This window comes from Myotis davidii, unplaced genomic scaffold (genome assembly GCF_000327345.1).
Source record: "Myotis davidii unplaced genomic scaffold, ASM32734v1 scaffold471, whole genome shotgun sequence".
Classification (NCBI taxonomy): Eukaryota; Metazoa; Chordata; class Mammalia; order Chiroptera; family Vespertilionidae; genus Myotis; species Myotis davidii.
The window spans coordinates 845246-852951 of record NW_006283354.1 but is presented as its reverse complement, the minus strand read 5'-3'; positions in this window follow the sequence as shown (position 1 = coordinate 852951).

Sequence of the window (7706 nt, the reverse complement as noted above, 5' to 3'; positions counted from 1 at the left end):
AGTCGGTGAAAAATGGAGGCGGGGGCGGCAGGCGATTAGCCGCCCAGGCACGCTCCTCCGGGGGCGGGCGGGGCGCCCCTCGCTGGGGTGGGATGGCCAGGCGGGGCGCTGGAAAGTGTGAGCAGGGCAGCGTGTAGCGGAAACCTGGAGCCAGCTGGGATCCTGGGTTCGCTTCCTCATTCAGGCCGCTTGATTTTGGGAAAGTGATTTGACTTCTGCACAAAGTCTACCCTGTTGAGGTTGATGTGAGATTTCGTGGGATACTTGGCAAGGTGCTTTTGCTAGATGAATGGTAGCGAGATACAGTGCCCTCGGAACTCGGGAAAACCCTATCCAAATAGACAGGGGAATGGCTCTGCTACCTTCACCAGGGGGCGGGGGTGGAGGACCTGTTCGGAAAGTAAAGGAACGGATGATTTCCCAAGTTGGTGGAACCTTGGCAGTTCTCCCCCCAACAGCCCTAGCACAGTCGGAATCCCTTCCCGTCAGGGAGCTCTTGCATCCTCCTCCCCACACCCCACCTCCCATTTGCCCTTTAGTCTCTTTGCTTACATCCTCTGAGGCCCCCTTCAGTGGAAGCCATCTAGGGGACAGGAGAGAGGGTAGCAAGCACCCCTCACACTCCACCCCCTTCTCCCCTTAGTGAGGTAAAGGCTCCTATTCTAGCAGGTTTCTTTCTGCATGTCAGGAGTTGCTTTTCTTTGTTCACCAGTGCTTACTCTGGAGCAGTAGAGGTCCAGACACCCCCAACTCTGTACTTAGGGGAAAACAGTCACTAAGGAACAGTACCAGAGTATGGGGATGGGGTTGAAAACAAAATGAATACCTTTTAGCAGAGTTTTACCCCTCTCCTCCTGATATCTGGGTGGTGGCCTCAGTCCTTTAGCCTGCTGTCCTCGGAGCAGACTCTGCCTTGGGCACTGTCCTCTTTCTAGAGGGGCGCTCTCTGGAGGCAGAACCCACCTTGGCTGGCTGACCAGTGCTTGTCTGCTGGCTCAGTGGATTCTATCTACCAGTCCTCCCTTCCCCTGCGGCACTCCATATGTACTCCCAGCTAGTAGGGAGAGAGGAGGCTGGACACGGTCATAAATGAGGGCTTTAGGTGTTTTAAAAGTTATAAAAAGTGGCTTTAGTCAGTTTAAGCAAGAAAGGGAAATTATTGAGTGCGATTGGGCATCTCAAGGAACCCAAGGGCTGCTGGCATTTGTGTGAGCCTGCAGTAGCCAGGTATCCTAGGTCTGCTTGTTGCTTCTGTTTCTCTCCCTGCTTCAGCTTCCCATGACCCCAATGCACTCCCACCAGCTTTGACTTGATGGCATCTCTGTACCTCTGTATTATTTTCCAGAGACTGCCGTAATAAATTGCTGCAAACTAGGGGCCTTAAAACAACAGATTTATTCTCTTACAGTTCAGGAGACCAGAATTTTGAAATCAAAGTGTCAGCAGGATTGACTCTTTTTCACAGTTCTGAGGGAAAATCCATTCTGTGCCTCTCCTAGTTCCCGGTGGCTCCTGGCAGTGCTTAGCGTTCCTTGTCTTATAACTGCACCACTTCCATTTCTGCCTCTTTCTCCTCTGTGTTTCTGGGTCTTCTTTTCTGTCTAAGGACACTTGTGAATGAATTTAGGGCCCACCCCAATCCAGAATGATTTCATCTTGAAATCCTTACCTTAATTGCAGCTGCAAAAACCCTTATTCCAAATAAGTCCACATTCTGAGGTTCTAGGGGGAGCCAGTATTCAACATACTATAGGTCCTTTTTCCAAATTGCTGGAGGGAAGAATCTGTTTGGTCAGAGGAACAGGGTCATCAGAATGGCCATTTGTCATTTCTTGGCTGCCTTGCATCCGAAGAGCCTTCCTATTGAGGAATTTGAATGCATGAGCATCTCCTTCCTCATTTATGGCAATGAGGAACTACCACTTGGAACTTAGGCTCTGGGCTAGTGGCAGTTCAGAGTACATTTGTGTTGTGGCAGCAACTGGTTAGGGTTAGGCAGTGACCGGTGGTAAAAGAGGTGGCCAGCATCCTGACCTATGCATGCCTTCCCTGTGCATGCGTGGTTTTACACACACACACACACACACACACACACACGCCCATTTTCCAAACCTGGTTCTCTAGTCTTCCCACTGAGTGGACAAGAAACCCCATAGTAGATATTTTCCTAGTAGGGCTTTTTTTTTTTTTTTTTGCTTGAGTTGGCTATGTTTAATATCTATGGTTTGCTAAATAAAACACTGAGTTAAATGCTTAGATTGCCAAATCATAGTGAGTGACTGAGACAACCCATATACCATATTATTGTCTGTTTCTGTTTTGTTTGTTTTGGTTTGTGTTGTTGTTGTTAATCCTCACCCAAGGATATTTTTCCCATTGGTTTTTAGAGAGAGTAGAAGGGAGGGAGGAAGGAAGAGAGAGAGAGAGAAAGAGAGAGAGAGAGAGAGAGAGGGAGAGAGAGAGAGAGAGAGAGAGAAACATCCCTGTGAGATGTTTGCCACTTGCACCTGTCCCAACTGGGGCTGGGGCTGGAACCTACAACCTAGGCATGTGCCCTTGACTGGGACTCGAACCTGCAAACCTTCAGTGCACAGGCCGATGCTGCAACCACTGAGCACCACCGCCTAATCTTGTTGCCTATTCTGGACCAAGTACAGTGCTAGACACTGAAATAACAGGGGTGAAAAACTGGCTGTTGGGGGCCAGGAACTCTGAGTCTTGTAAGATGAGGCTTCAATGCTAGCAGAACCCTTGGAGAGTATTCATCCATCCACTGCATCTTATACATGGAAACAGATGGAAGATGGGGAGGTCTTTTCTACAGGTTACCCCAGGGATCACTAGTAGTCAAACCTGGACCAGACTCAGGAGTCCTTTCAGCCCTCATTCCATGTTTTTCCATCACAATCAAACAATACATATACAGTGAGTGCCTACTGTATGCTGCCCTGTGCCAGGTGTCTGTGGAGAATCAGGCATACTATATAGTCTTGGGGCAGGAGAGACATGGCCACAGAGAGGTGACCTGCTACTGGCTGAGAGAAGTGGTGAGGGCCCACTCAGAGAACAAATCTAAGGATCATTGTGTACCCCCCCAAAGTGAAGGAGGTGTTCAGAAAAGGCTTCCTGGCAGAGAGGGGTTTGAGAAGGCCTTGAAGGATAGAAGGGATGTGAATAGACAATCTAGGTAAAAGGGAGCAGGGGGGATGACTGTGGCAACAATTTGTTGGCCAGTCTGGTGGGCTTTATGTGGGGATCCAGTGAGAAGAGCAGGGGTCAGTTGGATGGGCCTTGAATGGCTTTGGTGGCCTTTCTTCTTCCTTTCTGTCTCCTCTACCTCCTGCTCTCTCTAAGTAAGGCTGTCAGAGGTGTTCTAGTGGCTTACTGCACAAGGGCATCCAGGGCAAGTGGTGACTAAAATCTAGCCTCTCCACCACCCACAAAGCTATGCACCCTGATGTGGGACTGCTCTGCCCAGAGAATTGTGCTTTTCACATGTGCACAAAGACACCTTAGGAGCTAGCAGTGACTCCGTGCTCTCACCTGCTTTTGTCTCCTCCTCTGCCTATAACTTAGTGACCTGACCAGATGGCATCTTAGCCCTGTTCTGCCTGCTCCTGGCTCTTGGACATTGCTTGTGGCAGCTCTCCCCTGAACATTAGTGCCTGCCCCTGGTGCTTTTCATAAGTGCATCTGAGGCTTGGGTTCCTCTTACAAGGGACCCAATGAGGATGGAGCTGAATGCTGAGAGGATGAGAATGAGATGATAGCTTAGGCTCAGACCTGTTCCTTATGAGGCTGAGTTTTCCCCTTAAGAGAAAAAGTCTGGGCCCTTCTCGGAGCATATGTATCCTTGCTGGAGAGGATGAAAGTTTCTCCCACTCTCCCGGATCTCTTGGTGCCTAATCAGAGCACATTTGTGGAAGCTCTTATTCCCAGTGCACAATAGGATGCAATGTGGACATGTAATAAATCCAACCACAGCAGGCGCCGAGATGGTGAGGGCTGCACCAGGTGTTCTGGCTGCCTGCTGTGTGAACCATCCAGCTGCCAATCTGCTGGGGCGGGGGTGGAGATGAGTGGGTTGTACAGATGTCTCAAGGGACTGGATTAAACTGGAGTTTCTCACACTGTGGTCACCTGGGATATAGTGATGATGGGGGCTCCATCTCAGATGCTGACAATTAGAATCTCTGGAAATCTGGACCACATGCTGTGGTCTCTATTTGCTGACACCTAGAGTCTTAAGCTTTACCATCCACCCTCTTATCCTATGCTTGCCTAAGCCCTTAAAGCAGATCGGGCATGTTTCTGTGGCAGCTCAGAGATGCTACCTGTGATATCAAGGCTGGGGCTCCTCCTGTGGCTTTGCCTGCCTGTCTGACAGCTGAGGGAGTGAGGTGAAGGGAGGGTCCTTGAAAGACATGCAGGGACCAGAAGGTACAGATCTGTTCTGGGCAACTCTGGGCAACTCTGGGATCCAAGACCACCATGGAACTAAGCAGGGTGGTGGTTTCAGTTCATTATTGAGACGATCTTTCTGAATGAACACACTGATGAAGGAACCAACTTTATGGAGAGATGCTAGGGAGAAGTTCTCAGGGTTGAGCAAAGCTTTCAGGGTTTTGGGGAATTTTTTGGTGTGTTTTTTTTAATGAAGAAAGGCTAAAAGAGCAGAAAATAGTGGTAAATTATAAATGTTTACATATAATTAATGTGATCAACACATGAAAATACAAAGCAGTCTTTGCTGTTCACAAAAAAATTTCAAGGTTTTAAAATGAACATTAAATTATAGTGCCTGGATGGATCCAGATTTAAATTTGTGTTTGCACACTTTCTTCCTCCAGCCCTATCAATGTCTCAGTGCCAAGTGTGTGACCTCATTTGGAGTTCACACCCACAGGCTTTGAGCCTCTTTTACGGACATAAGGCCGAGCCAAATGGCCTCCTTGCCATCTTCCCTTTCATTTATTAGAAACACTGTAAGCCTGAGGTAGAGCAAACTACCTTTTAGAGATACTATAATGGGAATGAGGCTGAGAAGTTAGTGTCCTATAATTACAAGTGCTGGGATGATAATCTGAATGTACTGGGGGAGGGGGGGGGGACGAGGAGGGGGACACACACACACATCATCACATATTATACTCCCTCCCCAAATTGTTTTAGTTGAGATTTATCATTTCCCACCCATTTCAGTTGGTTAGATAGGATATTAATTTCAAGAGTGCTGTGGCACCTACATATTTGAATTTCATGGAGTTACAGGCAAAGTTCCTTTTTTACAGTACACACAAGCTCTCAGATACAATTTATGATTGGAGAGGTAAGCGGCACAGGCACCTTAGCCTCTCATCCATCCAGGAGTTGGGCACAGGAAAGTGCAACACACTTAGTTTATAAGGCTGTTGGGCAATGCCGATGTCTACAGAGGCAGCCTTGATCGAAATTTTTGCAAAGTAAAGCTTTGAGGAGGGCCATCCTTTCTAAACAAGACTGCTCAACTTCCATCATCGTTTTCTTTGTGGAGTTACCTGGAGCGGGAGGGATGGCATTGACTTGGTGGGTAGAATTTAGGAAAAAACACACAATCTTTTCGGAAGAAAAAGGTGCAGTTACTCAAGAGGAGGGATGAAAGATGACGTGGGACCCAGAGGCACACAGTTTCATTTAGTTCTTTAAGTACACCCGCAGATATGCGTTTCCATCTAAGAGAAGCAGGGTGGGGTTGGGGGAATCGAAAGGAGAAACAATTCCCTATTTTCTTTACTGATGACCCATGACAGTTGTGTAAGGGGGGGTAAAAGGGATGGGGGTATGAGGCAGGAGGGGGGAAACAGAGGGGTCTTTCAGTGACAGAGCAAGGAAAATGGCAAATTATCCATGGTTTCCAGAAATCCATGGAGGCACCCTCGGCCCCTGCCCTGCTAAATACAGTGCCTGCTCTATGCATTCCCACCTCAGAGATGTCTGCTTGAATATTTGGCGGCACTGTGTACTGATGTGTTTGGTTTTCTGTAGTCTGCCTAGGTGTGGGATGAATCTTGGCCTCCAGGGGAAGTCCTGGTGCAAATCTACTTTATTCTAGTGCTGCATAAGAAGTACCTTCTAAAAACATACTGGGCAAATCTTAGCCAAATCAATTCTTTCTTTAAGAATTTTTCAAATTTGATTGGAGTTCTCAAGCCTGGTAGGGGACAGTATGTGCTTCGGCTGGCCTAAGGTTTGCAGTACATTTGCAGTTTGGGCCAGTCTTGGGTGAAACAATGTCCTTTTTGTGCCCAAAGTAGAGTGGCGGAGGCGAAGAGGATGTGCATGCTTGTGCAGAGAGGGCCCATTAGGGTGCAGGCCCTGAAATGAAGAGGGAGCAGGCAGAGGTGCTCACCCCACCCCCATCCCCTCACAGCAGTGAGGCCTAGAATCATTTTCCAATCAGCTGCATGAAGCTAAAATCTATCCAGAATCTTCAGAGAGTCTGAGTTTTGCTTTTGTAGAATTCTTAAAACTGCTGGGCTCAGATTAAAACAAAACAAAACATAGCTCCTGCTGTTGCTGTTACTAGAGTTATCTCCCCAAATACAGGCTGCACCTGCTGCAGTATATTGCCAAAGCCAGAGTTAATTTTGCTGAGCCGTTTCACTTTTGTCAGCTTTCATGTTTCTGAAGTCTTAAGAACGTCTTCAGTTGAGATTAAAAACATCCCCTCCACCCCAATGCTTGTGGGTCAAGTGTGGGAAAACTGTGTGCGGGTGTTTTCTTCTCTGTGTAAAACAGAAGTGGCAGTGAAATTTATCCTAATGGAATTTAACTATTGGTTTATGGAGAGAATTCAGAAATAAACACAGAGAAAGAAATAGCTGAAATGTTTTCCTTTTGCTTTTCTCTACCTTAATGCTCAACTACATAAATTCATGTTGGGTTTGAACACAAATGCATTTTGTTAGTAGTAATTAAAATGTTTTAATGAGACAACCATAAAATCCACCATTAATTATTTTATTTCAAACACTTCTGCCTTCTTTTGAACCAGGTCTATTTAGAAATAGTTTAGAGAGTAGCCTGCAGTTTTATTCTTTCCTCTGCATTATACACAGGAGTGGAGAAGTCATTTATAAATAATTACACAATGTTTTGGGTCTTTGGGCTTGTATAATATATCAAAGCGATTAGTACACTTATTGTTCCATTGTAAATGCTTTTTTCTCCTCCTTTCAGTTTCACTTGCCTTGTCTTCTAGCTAAACCTTTTTCTGGAAATCTTTTGTCTTCTTCATTCTTTTTGCTTGTTACAGTCCAGGAGCATTCTTCTTATTCAAACACTCACAGCAGGGGCAAAGAAAGCGACTTCGCTACATCTTAAGTTTTACCATAACTTTCTGGCATTTTCTTTTCTTCTACTTTTCCCAGACTACCTAGGGGCAATGAAGAATTATAACATACATGAGTTATTGGTACTCCCCTCGAGTTAAAAGGGGAAGAAAGTGCCTCATTTTCTATGCTCCCAAGGGCCCGAGGAGCAGGCGGCTGCAAACAATGTATTTATCACTTTGCATCTCTTTGGGCCGACGGCCGCGCCCGCGCTCCCCCACCCTCGCCGCCACCGCCGCAGGTCGGCTATGGCCCCAGAGCCTGCATTTCTCGGCTTCTTTTATGGAACCGCAAATAAAGACTCCTTGGCTGGAAGAAGGGGGTCTTCCTGAGCCC